Consider the following 21,777-nt stretch of genomic DNA (forward strand, 5'->3'; position numbering starts at 1 on the left):
GAGTCCTTGGTGCCAGCCCTGGGCAGGCTCCTCTGCCTTGGTTCCCCCACTTCCCTCACCAGCAGGGATACCGATTTTCTCTGTTTCAAAAATCACAAATTCTCTGACTGAAACCTCCCAAGCCCATTTTTTTCCACAATTAAAATGAAATGCCACAATATATAGTTATCAGTTGAGCACAAAGTTTTATTGATATATTTACAATTTGAAAGCCTACCACTGCCTCCGACCTTAGAATACATTCTAAATACACGTATATTTTGGATTTCCTTTTGGTTATTTTTATCACAGGAAATCAGAGCTTCCCCTGCCCCCTTCACTCACCAGGATGCGGATCCAGCTGCAGCTGTCCCCACAGCTGTTTTGTGGCACTGAGCAGCACTGGTATTTTGGTGCCCTGCCCCTGCCCTTGCCCCTCACTCCCAACCCACTGCCTCCACCTTGCCAGTGCCCTTCACTCCTGACCCACAAGCCCTACTTGCCTCCCCACTTGCTCCCTCCTGGCAGCAGCTCCCTCTCTGCACCAGGACATGGATCCAGCTGCAGCTGTCTCACCTGCTGATTTGTGGCTCTTAGCAGTGCCAGTTCTTGCTGTTTTGCTCCCTGCGCCTGTGCCCAGGCCCCAGCAGTCTGCGTGCCCTTCCTGGGAAGCCCTTGACTGGGGCACAGGGACTGGGCTGGGCAAGCCCTTTCCCTTCCAGGCTGTTCCCCCACCCACCCACACACACACAGGCTGTTTGAGGGGGGTAGGGGGGCTCCCAGCCTGGCTCTGGTGGCTGTTTCTACCCAGAGAGGCCCCCCCCCACCTGTATCCCTCTCTCTCACACACCCCTGCTGTGACCCCCAGCCCATCACATACACACAGAGAACCTGTTGCCACCTTAGGTCATGTATAGACAACACAGGCTTAATGTAGAGTGGCTGAAAATTTTAACGTGGCTTTTTTTTGGTGTGGTGCATTTTTGTTTGCATGACATGACATTCGTTTTTGCACGAACGGTGCTTTTGAGTGAGTTAAGCCTTGTGTGTCATTCCCCACAGATTCCTGTAGGGGGAGTCAAATACCAGTTTACCCCCTAGAATGCCTTTCCTAATGTATTACAGCAGGAGGCGCATGGAAACCACCCAGGCTCCCCAATCCCCAACCCCGGACTCTCACTGGGCAGTCCTGACTCTCACTGGAAGTATCCCCAAAATCTTGTCACTTGCATCCACCTATGTTTGTTTGGTCTGGTCTCTCTCCATCCGTATGCGATCAGAAGGACCCCATCCAAATCCCAAAGACAAGCTGCTTGAATCCTCCCCTCCCATTCCTTTCCCTTCCCATCCCACCATGCTACAAATATATGTGTTTTACTTTCATTTACTATAGGTGCTATGATAACTGCTATGATATCATAAAATATTCAGGGTTTAGAGTAGCAGGTGTGTGGGTGGGTGTTTGTTACCACCTGGCTGATTGGCAATTGCTGTCTATGTTGGTGGTGGCAACCTTTTCTGGCTTTTTTTTGGACTACATTTCCCAGCATTCCTGAGCTCATTGGTCTTTGTACAGTTTGCAATGGGGGCTCCCACTGGAACCCTCCAGTTCCCTGCCCAGGTACACCATCAATCTGTTTGTGTAGTGCCACATTCGGCTTTTGGAGGTGTATTGTGAATTATTTTATAAATGTTTTTGGAATATTTTTCAAAATGTGGCTTGCTGCTCAGCTTGATCCCCACCCACCTAGCCCGCCAAGAGCTATAATATAGTTATCCTTCTCACCCACACTGGGGGCTCATTCAGATGTGGGTGATGGTGCGTAATGCCCTCCCTCCCCCAAACCACTCACAGTCTGGAAGCAGCAAACCCCTAGCCCAGCCCGGATTTCCTCCCCCTTCTCCTGACCATCCTCCCTTCCACCTCCTGTCCGCAGCATCACACACCCCTGTAGACAGACACAGATTTAAAGTGTAAAGGAATTCATTTTAACATAACCAAGAGAAAGAACAAAGCACTCCTACATGTTGTTGTCAGCAATACATCCTGCCAGACAATCATGCACAAGGACTGCCCAACCAGCCTCTCCTTGAGGATTTCTTTTCTGCCCCTGTACTGCTGCTGCTGCCCCATGTCTCTGTTGTCTGGCCACTGCCTCTCATGCTTCTTCTTTCCATGACTCCTTGAAAACCTCTCCATGGCTCTCACAGATATTGTGCAGCATGCAGGCTGCCACTACAAAAACCATGATATTTTCTTGCTCCATTTCAAGCCAGCATGTATGCACCCTCCATCAACCTTTCAGTCAGCCAAATGCACATTCCATGGCCACCCTGCAACTGCTCAGCTGGTAGTTAAAAACCAGCTTCTGCAGGTCTGTGATGTTCCATCCATAAGGCTTCATGAGCCAGGGCTTTAGGGTCCATAGATTCATAGATTATAGAGTCAGAAGAGACCCCCAATGGATCATAGTGTCCAACCCCCTGCCCGTGGCAGGAAAGAGGACCGAGGTCAGACGACCCCTGCCAGGTGACTGTCCAGCCTCCTCTTGAAGACCTCCAAGTTACGTGATAACACCACCTCTCTTGGAAGCCCATTCCAGATTCTAGCCACCCTTACTGTATAAAATTTCTTCCTAATGTCTAACCTAAATCTACTCTTCACCAGTTTGCACCCATTATTCCTAGTTACTCCCTGGGGTGCTCTGGTAAACAACACATCCCCAATTCCCTGCTGTCCTCCCTTGATAAACTTATAGGTGGCTATAAGGTCTTCCCTCAGCCGTCTTTTGTAAAAGCTGAAGAGATCCAGATCTCAACCTCCCCTCGTAGGGTCTTTCACGGAGGCCACTAATCATGTGAGTGGCCCTCCTCTGAACCCTCTCTGGATTCTCCACATGCCTCTTGAAGTGCAGCGCCCCAAACTGGACACAGTACTCCAGCTGCAGCCTGACCAATGCAGCATAGAGGGGGAGCATCACCTCCCTTGATTTGTTGGTCATGCATCTGCTAATACACAAAAAGGTGTGATTGGCTTTGTTGATGGCCTTGTTAACACTGCCGGCTCATGTTCATTTTGGAGTCAACTATGACTCCAAGATCTCTCTCAGCTTCTGAGCTGCTGAGGAGGTCATCCCCCAACCTGTAGGTGTTCTGGGGATTCCTCCTTCCTAGGTGAAGTACCTTACATTTATCTTTGTTGAATTGCATCCTATTTCATTCTGCCCATTAAGCCAACCTGTCCAGGTTGGCCTGTATCTGCTCCTTTGCCTCCAGTGTATTAATTTTGCCTCATAACTTGGTATCATCTGCGAACTTGGAGATGGTGCTCTCCACACCCTCATCCAAATTGCTGATGAATATATTAAATAACACCAGTCCAAGGACCGAACCCTGCAAGACCCCACTACCCACCTTCTTCCAGGCTGAGAACAACCCATCCACCATCACTCTCTGGGTGAGGTCCCTGAACCAGTTAGCCACCCACCTGACTATGTAGGTGTCCACTCCACAGCCCATTAGCTTCCCTGTGAGAATAGGATGTGAAACTGTGTCGAAGGCCTTCCTAAAATCCAGGTAGATGACATCAGCCTCAGCTCCTGTGTCAAGGCAGTGTGTGACCTGGTCATAAAAGGCTATAAGGTTTGTCAGGCAGGATCTACCTGTGACGAACTCATGCTGGTTTCCTTTCAGCATCGTTTCCCCTGCTGGGCCTTCACAAATGCACTCTTGGATGATTTTTTCCAGTATTTTCCCAGGGACAGAGGTAAGACTGACTGGCCTAAAGTTACCCAGCTCTTCCCTTCTCCTTTTCTTAAAAATGGGCACCACATTGGCCCTGTTCCAGTACTCAGGGACCTGGCTGGAGCACCATGAGTGCTCAAACAGCTGTGCCAGTGGCTCAGCTATCACACTAGCCAATTCCTTCAGCACCCATGGATGGAGGTCATCTGGGCCGGCTGACTTGTACTCATCCAGCCCTTTCAAGTGCTTCTTAACTAAGTCAGCACTAACCTTTGGCGATCTAGTGCCTTTTGGACATCTGTCTATGCTCAAGGTGGGGGAATAGTCTTGGTCAGTACTTAGGAATACTGAAGCAAAGAACTCATTGAAGAGCTCTGCCTTCTTCTCTCAGTCAACCACCAATTGACCTGATTTGTCCTGCAGGGGCCCTATGTTACTCTGCACTTTCCTCTTCCTCAGTATGTATCTGTAGAAGGACTTTTTATTGTCCTTAATTGTTGAAGCCAGCCTTCAAAGCTCCAATCCTGCCTTGGCCTGCCTAACTGACTCCCTGCAATAGTGCACCAGGGAGATGTATGTCTCCTTGGTGGCTGTCCCCTGCTTCTACTGCCTATACATTTCTTTCTTTGCCCCCAGTCTTTCCTGGAGCTCCCCGTTCAGCCAAGGGGGCTTTTTAGCTCCTTAGCCCCTTTCCTCCATAAGGGGTAGACTCCTTTTGTCCCCCAAGGATCACTCCCTTGAGAAACTTCCAACCCTATTGGACCCCCACTTGCTCGATGCTCTTGAGTTCTGCCACCTCACTAACTAGGTTTCTAAGTTTACTAAAGCTGGCCCTTCTGAAGTCCAACACTTTAGCATCACTGGATATTTTTCTGACCCGTCGCTGAACTCTACCAAGTGATGGTCACTATCTCCCAGGTTACTGTGTACTTGCAGATTCCCCACGAGATCATCCCCTGTTGCTAAGACCAGGTCTAGCAAGGCACTACCCCTGATGGGACTGGACTAGGTGGAGGTCCTGCACACAGTATAAGAACCTCTATGAGTGGCTTGTTTTGCCCACCTGTTCCTCCCAGCAGATGTCCAAATAATTTAGGGCCCCCATGACCACTGCCTCCCTCACCTGTATGGCATCTGAGATCTTCTTGGAGAATACCTTGTCTAGCTCATCATCCTGGTGAGGAGGTCTGTAGTAGACCCCCACTACCAAGCCCTTTTCCCCTACCCCCCCAGATCCTGACCCTCAATGCCTTGGTATTCCCCTCCTCCACTCCTGCCATGATGATGGAAGATGTGTACTGCTCCTTAACAGAGAGAGCTACACCCCTGCCTTTTCTCCTCACTCTGTCACATCTATACAACCTGTACCCCTCAATGCCTACTGCCCAGTCGTGCACAGAATCCCACCATGTTTCAGTTAAGCCAACAAGGTCATACTGTGTGCTGGCAAGTAGGAATGTGAGCTTTACCTGATGGCATGTAGTCCCCTTAGTGCTTACCTGGTTAGGTCTGGTGCCTTGTTTGTGGCTTTCCAACCCTGGGTTCTCATTGATCACCAGTTCCCCGTCCTCCATCGAACCTAGTTTAAAGCTCTTTGGAGGAGATCAGCCAACTTGTAGGAGAACAGATGCTTACCTCTAGGAGAGAGATGAAGATCATCCCATCCTAGGAAGCATTCTCTCTGGAAGTGCTGGTCATGGTTGTAGAATCCAAAACCTTCCTGAAGACACCATCTCTGGAGCTGCTGGTTGACTACTCTGATGGGGGCATCCTGGCGCCTCCGGCTGCTGCCAACTGGAAGGATGGAGGAGAATACTGCCTGTGCCCCTGACTTTCTGAGCCCGATCCCCAGCTCATGGAAGTCCTTCATGATGCAGTCAGGACTACTTCCAGCCGCATCATTAATGCCCACATAGACAAGGACCATGGGGTAGTAGTTGGAGGGCTTGAAGAGATCAGGAATCCTTGCAGTGATGTCATTGATCTTTGCTCCAGGCATGCAGGAGACCTCTCTCACCGTAGGATCTGATCAGCAGATTGGCCCTTCCATGCCTCTCAGAATTGAATTGCCTATCACAATAACTCGGCATTTCTTCTTCTGCCTGGGCAGTGGTCCCCTAGTCTGCCCAGCGGTGGCGGCAGGGACCACCTAGGGTGTAAACAGCATCTGCTAGTATAACTGGGGGAACAGCAACATCATGGATTACTGTCTCCTCTATGCCGGATGTGCAGTGTCCTTCCCCCATGAGGTCAGGCAGAGTGGAGTTTCTGAACACGCACACATCATGTGCGCTGCCAGCCCACCCAGTATAAATGTTTATGAACCAGCCCTGGTGGTCCACCATGGCTTTCAGGATCATGGAGGCATATCTTTTCCTGTTTGTGTAAGTCCTTTCCCTCCCCATAGGGCACAACACTGGGATGTGAGTGCTGTATAAAGCCCCCACATAGTTCAGGAACCCCTTCTCATTAAAGCCATCTATGATTTTCTGTGGATTCACCAGGTGGATAATTTTGTTTGCAGCAATTTCCTTAAGCAGTTGGCATACCTCACGAGTTACCAGCCCGACCATACAGGCAGCCATACTGAACTGGTTCACAATGTAGTGAAGGCTGGATGGGCTGGCCAGTTTCATGATGGCCATTGCAACCCTTCTATCTGGTGGGATGGCCTGACACATGTTAGTGTCCTGCCTCATGATGTGGGGCCCCAGCATCAAGACAATATGATAGGATGTTTCCCTTTTCATTTGGAACATCTCCAGCCACTGCTGGTCATTCCAAGTCATCAGAATGATTCACTCCCACCAGTCTGAGCTGCTCTCATGGGCCCATACCATGTGGATTTTGGTTCCCCCCAGGTTTCTTCACAGAGCCCAGTCAAATTCCACTGCTTCACTTGCCTCTTTGTATTCCAAGTCCCTGGGTACCTGTCTCTTCTTCTCTTTATTCTCATTGCTGTTAAAGCAGGAACACACCTTGCCAATGAATACTCTATCATCAGTCTTATCCTTCTCAAGTGATGCAGCAGTAATCCCCAGGTAAACAGTATTTGCAGAACTGCCTCCTCCTTCTGTTCACCCATGTCCTCTATATTCTCCATGTCAGATGACTCTTCACTTCATTGTTTTCCATCATTGTGTATTTCATCCTCGTTCTCCATTTTGACCCTCTTCATCAGCAGTAGCTTCTCACTCATCTGCACCAAGCAGGGGGCATGGACTGTAGGGTGTTCTGTGGTCTGTAGCTTGGTGTAGCTGCTTTTTAAGCACTTCACTCTGGCAACCCAGGGTGTTGGGGCTTTTGCACATCCTTTCATCTTTTCATCCTGAGCTTAACAGCCACTGGTGTTCTGATGTAATCAAGCTTGCAAATAAAAAATGTTTTGTCTATTCCTCCCCGATAATGTAGTACGCTACTCAAAACTTTTGCCACTTTATGGGAAATAGGCTGTGGTTCTGTAATAAAATTATTTTACACAAGCAGGCAGGAAGGTATTGATTTCATTCCAGGCCATGTAGCAGCCATCACAAAGCACAAAGGCCTTATTTACCCCATCATGAGGTATTTTTTGTTGTTAACTAGGTGCTTCATCATCACCTGTGGATGTTTTGACACTTATAGGTAATGAGTTCACAATTCTTGGAATTTTTCCAGACCCTCATGCAAGCACAGCCTGAGTATAAAGGCACCCCCTGCAAATTTGCCAGCCCCTTTTCACAAGTTGCTTGTGTTGTTGACCATGAACTGCTTCGCCATATCTCAGAAAGCCAAGGACAGCTGTATTGAGCCAATGTCCCAGGAGGCTGATACCTCCAATGCCCATGGACCCAACTGGACCTGGGAAGAACTGGAGGACTGAATTGACATTTTGTCAGAGCAAAGGACCATAGATAGGCTGGAAGATAGGAGGAATAAACCTGTTTATGTCAAGATTGCAAAAGGCATGCAGGTGCAAGGGCACAGTCATGACTGGACCCAGGTCCGGTGCAAGATCAAGTCCCTAAGATCAGCATTTTACAGAGCCAAAGATGGAAACTCTCATTCTGGGACAGGTCACACAATTTCCCCCTTCCATGACAAGCTGTCCATCATTCTCTCCAAGGATGTGGGCAACAACCTGGGTATGGAAACTTTAAGCACCAGGGTTAGGCAGGAGGAGCAGGAGGAGGTGAAGGAGCAGGAGGCAGCAGCCCCTCCTGAGGGTGAAATCATGAGCATGTCTCAAGCTGTACAGAGACTGCTTCCTGCTCCCTGATGACTATGAATGGCAGGAAGAACCATTGGTCACCACACACTTAATACCACTTAGCCCCATTCCACTGGCTAGCACAGATGATGAAGTGGAGGAGGTGGAGGGTCAGGAAGAAACCCATGAGGCCAATACATCATCTACTGTTACTGAGACCCAAGAACATGCTGGACCTGGTAAGTCTCTTGTAATGTGCCTTTTGCTACTGCCAGGCAATGCCCGGGTTCATGCTAGTTGGGTTTGGGGGGTCAGAGGGAGGTGGAGAAATTCATGTTTATCAGCTACCTGGAACCCATGGCTGCCAGGAATGGCACCTCTATGGTACTATAGCACAGTGCTTCAGAGATTTTCGCAGCAAATAGAGATGATCCTGCTAAACCTCACTCAAGGTTTTAGCAGAGTCCTCAGTAGCCAGAGTGGAATGTGCAGATGTCTGACAGAATGAACTCCGTGAGTCACTACATAAGGAGGATACCATCCTTGAGGAAGTGTGAGACACAATGTGGAATTTGAAAGACGTGGTACACAGGTCCCATGTTGAATTACAGAGGTCACAGGACACTTTCAATGATGCCTTTCAGAGTGTGCAGAAGTACCTAAATAAACGGATATGACACCTGAAAGGGAAATGTCAACCCACTCATCTTGCCTCTGTGCAAGATGAGCATACAATTACAGCCAAGCCTGTTCCCCCTAATTCGGTGGGGTCACAGGAGGGCTGTATGACTGCCAGCAGGGCCAGGAGGGCACCACTGTGTTTCAGGGAGACAGGGGTGGTTCACGGGCATGGCGGTGTGAAGGCAAAGAAGCATTAGTAACTGCTTATAATAGTGTGTTGCAAACAATAAATCCTCATGGTTTCCTGGCTTCCTGTGTCTGCCTCCATATCCAACCTTACACTGCTTGGTTGCGAGGGCGGAGTTTGTGTATTGTTTGGATTAATTTCTGTGTTAGTTTTTCCTGTTGCTAGCTGCATGGTGCTGGGGGGGGGGGAAGGGGGCGGGTTGGCAATCTCTCTTGCATAGGTGCACAGGGGGGATGGTGTGTCATCCCTCCAGCAGCCTGGCTTGCTTTTATCCAAGCCACCAGCCACTTTGCAGTTGCCGACAGGGGATCATGCCTATCCAGGCTCTTTGACTCACCCTTCACAACCCTTCCTTGCATTTTTCCTAGATGGAAACTTTGAAAATGTGCTTTTTCAAGATTCTTTTCATGCTTTTTTCCATCCAGGTGCCAGGCACTGTCTCCTTCATTTTGGAACACCAAAGCAAGGCCGCAGGTGGGTGTAGGGGGGAGTGGGGGGCTTAAGACTTGCTTTACTTGCACACAAACCTAGGGACTTTGCAAACTTTTCTGTCTTCTTTTTGTGTTCTTTTCCAGCCCAGCACAAGACTGTCTGGTTGTTTTTCCACACCAAAACTGGGCTGCTGGTGGGTGAGGGGAGGGTTGCTCCACTCAAGCACTATAAATTGGGGGAGCAGAGGTCGGTGTGCATGTTCACTGTATTGATAAGGGAGGTTTGAGGTGTGTGAGGTTTGACAGCACAGCGAGGGCAGAGAAGGAATCATCCCAGTCACGAGACTTGCCCCTGGGGAGCCCAGCAATGTGAATCCAGGGTTTGAGAAGACTGGAGGCTGATCAAGTGGAGTTCAGTGAAGCTTTGAGTGCTATTTGATACCCTCAGCTCTGCAATGTGCATCTCGGAAGGGGACATGGCAATGTGCTATACACTACCTTTGGTAAGTGACACCTGACACTTGTCTGTGCCCTGAGGATGGCAGGGTCATCCTTAGGGGGGTGCGAATACAAGCAACTGCCTCAGGCACAGTGCTTTGGGGCCCCCGCAGAGATGGATGGTGTGGATGGGGCAACTCCTCAGCACAGCCACCAGTGTCACAGCTGGACACTCGCCAGCTGCCCTCCCCTAATGCCGCTGCTGTGGCACATGGGATCAGCTCTGCATGAGGCAGGGTGGCTAATTTGCTCAAAACCCTGCATCAGTGGCATACCGTGGGTCTCCAGGACCTGGAGGACAAGCTGGGGGTGCCACCACCCTTACTTTGCTCCCATGTGTGCTCTGGACAAGATGCCTTCTGTGGCAGTTTCGATGGGGGGGGGGCAAGCAGGGCCGAGTAGTGGCACCCCCTTTGTGCCAATAGCACACACTTTGTGTCCATGCTGGGGTGGCCACACCACCCACCGCCATCAGTACGCCACTGCCCTGCACCCTGACAGTGGAATTTTATGGACATGAAGGAAGGTACACGAGGTGCACAAGATGCACCAATATGAATTCTGATGCTCATTCTATCCTTCCTCCTTATAATAACAGGCAATACTAATAATAGGAGGCAATAATACTATTAATTCCAATAGTAATATATTAATAAAAATTTGTAGTAATAGTAATATTAATGCTGATTTATTAATGGTCAATAATTATTGTAATGGTTCAATTCCTTATCACAGCATTTCAAAGCAGGTAGACCTGCTTTATCACCCTGCACACCTCATATACATCTTGGGCATCCACCATATAGATTTAGCCTTATGTTATATAGACTTATAATTACAGTTTGATTCCTTATGATGAGAAAGAAGATACTGAGCATAAGGCAGGTGATTATGCACCCTCTCTGCCTCTTTCCCCATGAAGTGTGGTGGGAAGGAAATGCCCACCTCCTGGTTCAAGCTCCTCCCTAGGTCCCTCTATTCCCATGGAGAAGTGATATATACCCTTCTGCTTTACATACTACCCTTACTGAACTTGTGTTACTGGCCACAAGTACTGCTGGTACTTGTACTGCTGGCCACAAGTACTCCTGGTTGCTGGCCACAAGTACTGCTAAGGCTTCTCTTCTATGTACTACTTGAATTGTGGAGGCTTTCTTCATAGACTAAAGGTGCTAAATAGACTTTAAAGCAGGGGTAAATCCCAGGTCATGCAAACACAAATTCAGTTGCATCAATGTAAATGCGAAATATCTTTTTGTCTACACATGCCCTTAAACCCAACCCACCCATCACCCACCCCAGATGCCACCTCCAACCCTTGCCACCTGCCCATCACATTCCCCAAGTGGTTACTAGGATCAGGAGCCCCCCTAGTCTGGGCCCACATGTCCCAGCACCAGTGCAGGTTCAGGACAAGGCTGCAGTGTGGCAGCTGCCCATGCAGCCATGGCTTCCATCAGCAGGCCCTGTCCTGTCCAGCAGCTGGGCATGCAGGTTGTGGGATTTGTAGGTGGGTGTGGGAGGGCGTGGAGTTTGTTGGGCGAAGAGGTGTGGGTGTGGGTTTGTGGGAGGCTGTGGGTTGGTGTGGGGGTGTGTGAAGGTGAGTGAGGGGTTTGTGGGGAGGGGTGCAGGTGGTGTGGGGTTTGTGAGGGGATTGGCCCCCCACATGCTCCCCTATGATCCACAGCCCACACTGCCAGCAGCAGCAGGCCCTTTGGGCACTCATGGCCTGTGGCAGACAGAGAGCCCTGCAGCGGCATGCAGCTCCAGCTGAGTCCTGGAAGCTGCATGTAGCAGCACAGAGCCGGCTCAGTCTGGACTGCTGGTGCATGCCTTTGGAGCAGACTGAGTTTGCTTTGTGGCACCATGTGGGGCTTCTGGCACTGCAGGTGGGAGTCGTGAACCATTAAGCTGGACCAGCTTCCAGCACTCCAGCAGGGAGCTGCACATGGTGTCATGGAGCTGGCCCTTTCTGATGGAGTGCAGATTGGGATCCATGGGGAGGCACAACCCAGCGGGCTGAGTGGGCTTCATGCCTCGATGTGTGCCTCCCCACTGGAGTGCTGGAAGCCCCATGTGGAGGCATGGACCTGGCCCAGCCCAGCCCATCCCAATGGCATGTGGCTTCTGCCTGCAGTGCTAGGAGCCCCACATGGCAGCATGGAGCCAGCCTGGTTTGGTTCAAAGGTGTCTGCCAGCGAGTCGGGCCAAGCTGGCTCCACATTGCCATGTGCTGCTCCTGGGACTCAGCCAGAGCCATGCACCTGTCTGCTACAGGCCATGATCACCCCAAGGGCCTGCCACCTGTTGCTGCTGCTGCAGCGAGCAGCTGTAAGCCATGTCCTGCTTTTATTTTCTCCAGCATGCTGAGAAAGGCAGGGGGATGAGGCAGCATGCTGGAGCAGCAGGGGGGTGCAACAGCCATGTCTCCTTAGAGGACTCAGCCTCCTGTTGCTTCCAAGCCTGGGAGTGTGCCCTGTGCAGCCTTTTTTTCAGGGCATTTTTAAAATTTTTTATTCTGGGATTTCCCAGCATCAAAGCTTCCTCTGACCACCAGCAGATGGGTTGGCCATCTTGGATGAACTGGCCTCTAGTCTTTCTTTCAGGCCTTCCTGTGACTGCTGGCCATCCCTTTCCTGATGAGGTCACATCAAATCAGTTCATAATATCCATATCTGCACACTTACCTCTTTCAAGCCTATGGACAAATCATCTATTGTATCCATTATGCCACGGCCCATGGTGGGGAGTGGTGAAAACCTATGCTGGGATCCAGGCTTCTTGTCTCTAGGATGCTTTCTGGATCCTGCATGGTGATGATGTGGATCTAAATCAAATTTTGTGTTGGTATACGTAGTGAAGAAACTAGAATTGTGCTTCCTTAGGTCAGCAGTTACAGAAATCAAAACAAAGTTAGTGACTAGCTGGAATGATTTCCCATATCCAGCAGGGGCTGTTACCACAAATTAACTCCTTTTTTCATTACATTCTTAATGAGTGCTTCTATACCTGCCAATGTAAGGTGCTTTAGCCCAATTTAAGGCACATTAAGGGCACACATCTACAGGTGTGTGCCCTTAATGAGCCTTAGGAATGCCAATTCTAGGCTATTCATACCTAAATTTGATACCTGCAAAAAATCAGGTATCAAATTTAGGTGCAAATAGGTAAAGCACCTTAACGCACATGTAGACATGCTAAGGCACATTAACGCTGTGTATGTCAACTAACTTGGGACTAACTTAGTTATTTGACATACACGGTCAGTTGGGACTAACTTTAGTCCCAAGTTGATCCTCACACCGCGTTAATGCGCCTTAGTGCATGCACGTGTAGATGCACACCTAAATCATCTTACTGTGCAGTAGGCAAATTAGGTAAAAGCCTAATTACGCTCATTAGGTAAAAGCACATGTAGACATGCCCGATGTTAGGTACATATAAGGTGGCTTGATCTCTTTAGCATATTTCCACTGGTCTAAGCAAACAAGCCCCAATCACACACCTCATTAATGTAATTTATACTTACTTAGCAGTTGGGTGCTTCTTTTTACTATTTCTCATAATCCACAACCAGTAAATTCCCCATGAAATCTGTAAGCCAGGATATAAAAATGGTCAAATGAAAGGAACCTTTTAATACAACATAAAGTTCACTGATGCAAGCTAGCAGTGATGAACAATTAAAAAGGGCAGTCATTCACAAAAAAATCATTTTTTTAAAGAATAGGACAAACATTTTACTGTATTTTTCTGCATAATAAACCCTCAGAATAAGATACACACCTTGTTTCTGAAAGGCAAAATGGAGGGAAAAAGAGATCTTTCTTTGAAAATACTGCTAAGTAGAAGTAACTAAGTGCCAGTATCTAGGGAGCCCAGTGTCTTTGTTGGGGAGATTAAGCAGCCTTAATTTCACTTTCCCCCAGCAGAAGTAGAAATTGCTATTACTGTATTCCCTAGCTTAAAATATGCATCCCAGTTTCTAGAAGCTGTTTTTTGGAAAACAAGTGCATATTGTGTGTGAGAAAATATGGTATTTGGGTTATAAAACTCTATGATTCAATTATCATTAATGAGATCATCTTATAAATAAACTTTTGCTTTGGATAGGAAATTGCAGACTCCTTTTTGGAACTTTACAACATCCCAAAACATTTGCTTGTAGTCAAAAACAGAACACTGAACTAAGCAAACTTCTGATATACAGAAGGATAGAAAACTTTATTTTCCTTATTTACATAAAGAGAATCACAATAGTATCATACAGAACATTCCCTGTTGGCTAGTCCTTTTTTTACAATGTACACTCCAGAATGGGAAAATACTCTCAAACATTGTGGACAGTGTTTATGGCCCACATTCTGTGCCATCTATTAGGTACCTATGATAGCTCAGGTGCCTAAGTACACTTCTATTCTACCCTGTCCAAGTCTCTGAAAATCTATTAATCCATTTTTGAAAACATTGTCATCTTCTCTTTTACAATGGGTCACAAAAAAAGCAGTGAGGAGGAAGAAGACTGTTTTTCAGTGATTCAAGGACGTTAGAACAGAATGGCCCATAGGTATATCCATCCATTTATATGCCTAATAGGTGGCAGAGAATTTGACCTTTTGTTTCTACCTGCTGCTTATCTAACCCTTCTGTGTGTATTATAATGATTTAAAGATCAAGGCTTTTTTAGATGCAGCTCTAGCTTCATGTCAGAGTTGCCTCTGTAGGTAGTAGCCACCTTTACTTTTAAGTAAAATTAACTCTGGACTGAAAGACTAGGGATCTCTAACTGTTATTGATTCACAGAATAGATGCAGCATAACTTGCAATAGTGTGATTACCTGCTAGCCCATCCTGGCATAGATGGACCACAGTTGTGGCTGAGGACACAGTTTGTGCTTAGTTACTAGAATTGCCAGAAAGGAGTAAATCACAATGTGTACAGCTGTCTGGTAAGAAACATACTGGGAACACAGACTCACTCCACAAATAATCATCAGATGTTAGCGTCCTTTACTTATTGACAGCCCTGGGAAGATTTGATTCCATGGCCAGATCTGAGGAGCCACTTATTCGTTTGTACTGATTTGTGTTATACATGTAAATTATTGAGTATGGTTAATAGTTTCTGCATCTCTGAGAAGTACATTTATAGTATGTAGCAAATTATGGCTATGCCCCTCAAATAGTTTATTACCAGCCTAATTCAGGTTTGACATTTATGCTTAATAGAAACAGACAATGTTATTGATCAGGTAATGTTATCAGACTTTGCAAAAGGAAATGACCACCTTGATAATACATTTATTAACTCTGCCTTTCAAGATATTGCACCCAGGTGTGTAAATTGACTGAAGGCTATAAAAGGAAAGTTTAATAGAAGACATTAGGCACTGTATTTATTTCTCACTTTTCTGGTAACGCTGTGAATTTTATCTGCTGATTAGGACTTAACAGTTGGAGCCTTATTTGTTTTTTTGAACATTCCTATTAACTTGCAAAATTCCATTTGTTGTTATATTTGATTATATTGTATTTGGAGGAACTTAAGGCAGTGGGTCACAAGAGAAGAGAGAATGCTGAAAGGGACAGTGATAAAACATGTTTTTGCTCTATTTTACTAATATCTCCAAGATTTTTAAAACAGAATGAGGATGAACACAAAATTTACTTTTAAAACCATGAAGATATGTACTTACTGTGCATTCTGTATCATGAAGAAATTGAAACTAGGCCAATTATTTCTGTTTTTTCTGTGTATTAGCACAGTTATGTCCTAGTTCACAGTGGATCATGGAAATGTCATAACCCTTCATTTTACAAACATCACGAAAGTGTGTCTATTTTAAGAACCACCCTCCCCTTAGAGCAAGACTGTCATAGCCTTGATTAGCCATTCAAAAGCATAAATGCCACCCCTAACAATCCAGGGCTCCCCCTGTACTGCCAGGTAGCAAGCTCCTGCAGCTGACAGGGTTGCAGCCATGGGTGCATATAGTACCTCCCCACATCAGGTACTCCCATCTGCTGACAGGGCTCCCAGTCACAGGGGAGCACCAGGCCACATGGCCAATTAGATAGGAACAAGGTACAAAATTATTCCATGTATTTGTGGAATAACTTTGTGTCTTGTTCCTTATTTTATCATGCCATTAATTAATTTAAAGTGTGGCCAGCTCACAACTTAATACATGATTAACTGGTTAATCACATCTTAACAGTGATGTGTGTCAGGGGCCAATGAGAAATCTTTTCCCTAGGATGGTACTTTTTATTGGGATCAATCAGCCCCTTACTTTCACTTTGACAAGCTAAACAGATCAAGCTTCCTAAATCTTTCACTCCAAGGCAAGCTTTCTAGATACTGAATCAATTTTGCAGCTGCCCCCTGAATGAGTCAAAACTGTAACCTGACTAAAAAATTTTAACAAGTAACCTGACTAAAGATTGTTTAACCAATCCAATTGCTTGCAGTATGCAGCAACGAGTGTAACTCATTTTGGACCATGTACTGTAATGACTTATTTGCCTTAAGCTAAACAGAATCAAATATGTAACTATGGCTCACGTGAGTCACTCAGTAAAAATGATGCTGGATTTTCTAGGTATGCTTTATATGGAACCAATATTAGAGAGGGAAAATCTGAATGCTGGAAAACTTTACAATCAAGAGAACTGCTATCTTTCTGAGTTCTGTAAATGTCATTTGAGGACCCAGGCAGATGAAATTATACAACAGCCTACTGGGCTGTAGATGCTCTCTAATTAGCTGGATGACAAATCCATAGTAAATATTAGCCTTCTATTTCAGGAAAAGTCAGTGAAGAATGAGAATAGTGTTTGAGGGCTCATATCATTAAGCACCTAAGTCTTTATTGTCTATTCAATTTCGGATTCCTGTGTTAAAGCCTCATATCCAGTAGCTGGGACCACATAAAGAGTAGGATTTACCGTAATTGCAACTGCACGAGGAAGAAGAGCAGGTTTAAAGCAATACCTTCTTAAAAGGACTGGTGGAAAGTACTTCTTTCTTATAATCCTGTAGGAAGTGGTCCTAAAGCCTCTTGGCCTGCAATATGAGGCTCAGGGTAATGGACTTGCTGTAACCTGCTCATCTGTGGTCATGTTCACTGGACACTTCAGCTATCAGACTAGTGAAAGACTCCCTGGGCATGTCCAGATGAGCGTGCATGTGCCTCTTGCCCCATCTCAAACCCCTGGCACTGTCCATGGTAAGTGAGGGAATGGGGAATGGGGGGTTCATGGGTGTGGGTGGGTGTAAGGGCTGGCAAGGGGATGTGGGGGGAGGTTGGAGAGTGACAGGGGGGATGTCCCTGGGGCTGCGGGACATGAGGGACTGGCCCAGACCAGTGCGGCTCGCTAGACTGGCTTTGCACCAGAGTGGGTCACATGGCTCTGAGAGGCATGCTGTGGAAGGTAAGTTATAAGTTCTGGGCAGGGGGAGCTGTGGACCTCCAGGGGGGAGCTGGGGGCCCTGTGGGGGGGATTCCATGTTTTGTGTCAGGGGGCTGCACCCTGTGGGGGCCAGGGGACCCACTCCTCCCGAGCAGCCCCCGACAAGGTCCCCCACACCCACAGTCCCCCCAGCAATTGCCCCACACCTACCCAAAGACCAACCCACATCTCTCCACACACATCCACACACCCACCTGCCTTCCCCAACACTCATTCCCACCCCCCATTCTGCAAACACCACACCCGCCCATCACACACTCATCATGTGTAAAGAAAACCAAAAGCACACATCAATACATATAGGTATTTAGAATTTATTTTAGCATGATGATAGAGATACTGGTAGGCTTTCAAATTGCTTTACCATTGTACATATACCAATAAAGCATTGCCCAACTAATCAATCCCTCTCTTTCTCTCTCTCTCTCTGTCTAGATATGTGTGTGTGTGTGCGTGTGAGCATGCATACGTGTGCAGAGTGGTCTTTTGTTTTAATTATGGAAGAACATGGATTTGGGGGTATTTTTAAAAATGGATTTGGGATGCTGCTGCAGCAGTCCAGCTGGCACAAGGGGTAGTGTCCCCAGATACCAACTGGGCAGGCCCCAGGAGCTCCTGAGAGTGGGTAGCCCTGAGCTGCTTGCCAGGGCAGCTTTTTGCATTGCTGGGGACAGCAAAGGTGCTGGCCCCAAGTTCTACCTACCCCTGGCTGTAGATCCAGGAGGAGCCAGGCAGGGTTATTTTGCCCCAAGTGGCGTAATTTGCTTCACAACAAAGTGCATGTCCAAGCACATGTGCTGAGGCAAAAAACCCCAGTTCAAATTTGCACCACTTCTATTTGAGCTGCTGCAAGCACATATGCTTGCACGTATGGACGTGTCCCTATGCCCACAGCCTAAGGCAATTAATGGTCTCCATGAAAGACCATACAAGGAGAGGTTGAGAGATCTAGATCTCTTCAGCTTATACAAAATATGGCTGAGGGGTGACCTTGTAGCTGCCTATAAATTTATCAGGGAAGGACAGTAGGGAATTGGGGATGCACTGCTTACCAGAGCACCCCAGGGAGTAATTAGGAATAATGGGTGCAAACTAGTGGAGAATAGTTTAGGTTAGACATTAGGAAGAATTTTTTTACAATAAGGGTGGCCAGAGTCTGAAATGGGCTTCCAAGAGAGGTGGTGCTATCACCTAACTTGGAGGTCTTCAAGAGGAGGCTTGACAATCACCTGGCTGGGGCTGCCTGACCTCGGTCCTCTTTTCTGCCAGGGGCAGGGGATCAGACACAATGATCCATTGGATCCCTTCCGACTCTATTGTTAGGAAGGTGAACACTTGCATTTTCCTGCCTTTTTTTCCTGCTGATTTCTTGCAACTGATGCGTTGCTTACTTATGCTTGCTTTTTCCAGGCTAGCCCATCTGCCCTGCTTGGGGGTTGCGGTTGTAGGGGTGGTGCAAAGCATCCTGGGATGCTACAGGACTGTGAATTAACTTGAATCTGAAGGTGATCTGGGACCAAAGTTCAATAAATGGATTTAACCTAAATCAGTTAAGTCTGATATACTACATCAATTCAAGTTTATCGTAAACTAGTTTTGGCCATTTTGAAAGTGGTTTATATGTACTGAACTTCTGTTGTGTCACAGATTTGAACCAGTTTCCAGTCACTTATACTAGTTTATGTGTAATTTCTGCCCCTAACCATTGCATTACCATTTTAGTTGTCATTATTTTGATATCTGACTAATAAGTAAGTTATATCACTGCATGTTTTTTTCCTGATGCTACTGAGCAGTAGCAATTATCTATTGTGCAGTAGCTTATTGCTAGTGCGCGGTATTGTCGCTGCATGTTTAGTGCCTGACAACACTACTGTGTGGTAGCAGTGAGCTACCACATGTAGACATGCCTAGGGTCATGTATTTACCTCCCTTTCCAGTCAGGGAATGTCCACAATCAAATCACAATCTCTAATTTGGGGAAAAGGTAGTGAGCTTACTGCACGATGACAGGAATAGCCTCAAAAGGCATTGTGCAAAGAGCCAGCAAATACGTCTTTGCTATGCAACTAGATCAAATCTTTTGGTAAGCCACACAAGAGGAATTCTTCTTCCCCCTTGCCTCGTTGGATTGCTGCGTAGGCTAAATCAAACCACCATTCAGTCCTTATCTGAAATAATTCTGAAGACTTTCTAAATCCAACAATTGATTGTGCAAATTTTCCATGGGCATGTGATTTTTTGCTCTATTTTTGTTGGATATGTCACGGAGTGCTGGGTTCTGTGATTAGCTGCACTTTGGCTGGGAATATCTTTACATGCAAATTTAAAAAATAGCTATTGTGTCTGCTTAGGCAGGCAGCTTGAAAAATTGCTTTCTGGGACAATCTGCAAACAGATTGCACCAAAGCTCTCAGACATGGCCAGATTTAACGGGTGAATATTTGCACAAATACACTCTATGTAGAGGATAAACCAAGAGACATATACACATTACACAAGCCCCTTGCAAAAAGGTTTCAGGCAAAATTCCCCACATGCATTATGTACTGTGATAAAAAAGTAAATCCCCTTGGTACAGATGGCAGAAACTAAGGCAGAGATAATAAATGACTTGCCTAAGAATGAAGCAATATGTCTGAAGGCCTGGGGTACAATTAAGAAGCTTGTCCCCCCCAGTCATGTGATTAGATTATTGCATGCCTCTACCACTGCCTGACATTGGACTGAGTTGCATTAATTTATATGTACAATGCACTGTTTCACCGCACATGTGAATTTCAGGGTAATGATGCTGGTTTATGAGTGGAACAAATTAATGTTACTGCTACATGAGTCCAAAGAGTTTTCTGGCAGGTCCAATGGTAATAGGAAATTTCCAGTTTCTTAAGATGCATCCAAACCAGAAACTGACACTGAGTGGCAATGCTGTTTAAATTAGAGGCTGTTTTGATCTTATCTCTATGGATAAAAAAATATCCAGTGGATTCGTGGTCTTACCTTCCTCCCACTGAAGTCAATCAAACAGGACTAGGCCTTCACTGAAGCCCCATAAATGGTAAGTGTTCCTTGAATATCTGAGTTTTGGTTAGATTTGTAGGAGTTTCACTAATGCTATAGCAACAGTCTAGAACAAGCAGGGAGGCTGCAATGTTTCCAGGCACAAAGGGACGCTACCATTTAGTGACAATGGGTGAGCTATGAATTCATGAAGCTAGATGAAGAAATGCCAGTCAGCTGCAGGAGACTGCTTCATGAATAATGTAATTCCATTTCTCTTCACACAGAGTTAAAATGCCTTTCTAATTGCTGCCGCACATATGGGACCAAGGTCCTCTGTGTTTTCTGTGTTGCTCCCTGGAGAGGCGGAGCACCATTTAAAAGGGCTGTAGTCCCAACAAAAAAGACGGCTATTAAAACAAATATGTTTTTCCCATTTATTGCAATCTTCTCACTGGCTGATTGGTAGTACAAAGTTTAGTGTAATAAAGAAAAATTATCAAGAAATCTGTTTGTTTTTTTTAAGGGAACCACCAGCTGGGAGTGGATCATTCATGTTCTACTTTGCTACTTATTATTACAGTATTACAAAAATAAACCTGGGGGACTGATTTTAAGATTTGGTCCCCAGTTCATACGCAGTTTAAAAAATGGACAGGACACAATACAGAAGCATGCTTGTTAGAGAAGAGTATTACACTGTCAGAGGGAAGGAGATAGTCAAGATGAACTATTAAGGTTTTCCAATCTTTAACTTCTGCTTCTGTTCTGCCTTTTGAGCATGCATTTGTCCATATGTACTGTCTTTTCAGAGAAAAGATTGTGACATACATCATACAGCACTGAATAAAATGCTAGATGAGTCACAGACAATATTCATGGAGTTCTTCAGGAACCTCAGTGGGAATGACAACTCTAAAACTTGCCTGTTGTCTAAACCTGAACCCTAACTTTAACCCTAACTCAAGCTCAGGTGCTCAAACAGCCCCAAACTGAGCCCCAGGTAGGAGATCCTGAGCACCTAACCACAGGCACTAGCTTGGAAATCCCCAAAACCCCACCCAAAGCCTCACCAGGAGATCCTTAGCTGCCATGATACTCAATAGAGCAAGAGGAACCCTCCCACCCCCAGGCCTGAGCCCACTGCTGGGAGCCTTAGATTTGGGGTCCCTTGGGTCCATCCCACTTACTATTGTCACAGACTGCCCTACTTATCTGTGTTCTAAATATCAATCCGGGAGTCCTAGAAATCCCAAGCAGAAAGGTCACTCTAAACTTTTCCCATTTCTTAACCCTAACCCTAATCCAGTTCATGATGCTCCAGCAGCCCCAAACCAAGCCTTGAACCTGAGCAACCTACCCATAAGAACTAGCTTGGAAAGTTTCCAATCCGGCACCACACTCCTGAAGCAAGCGAACCCTCCCAAGTCTGACACCACTGCTGGCAGCCCTTTCATCCTCAATCTTAAGTGGGAAAACCAGGGTCCAGCTTCCTTATGAAGTGTGCAAAATTTGAGCAGATCCATACCAAATAATTGGTTTCCATAAAATGCTTGTGAAAACACAGGGAAACTCATGGGAGAACAGGTGCAGAA

The sequence above is a fragment of the Crocodylus porosus genome, unplaced genomic scaffold, assembly GCF_001723895.1.
Source record: "Crocodylus porosus isolate Cpor-Errol unplaced genomic scaffold, CroPor_comp1, whole genome shotgun sequence".
In the NCBI taxonomy this organism is placed as follows: Eukaryota; Metazoa; Chordata; order Crocodylia; family Crocodylidae; genus Crocodylus; species Crocodylus porosus.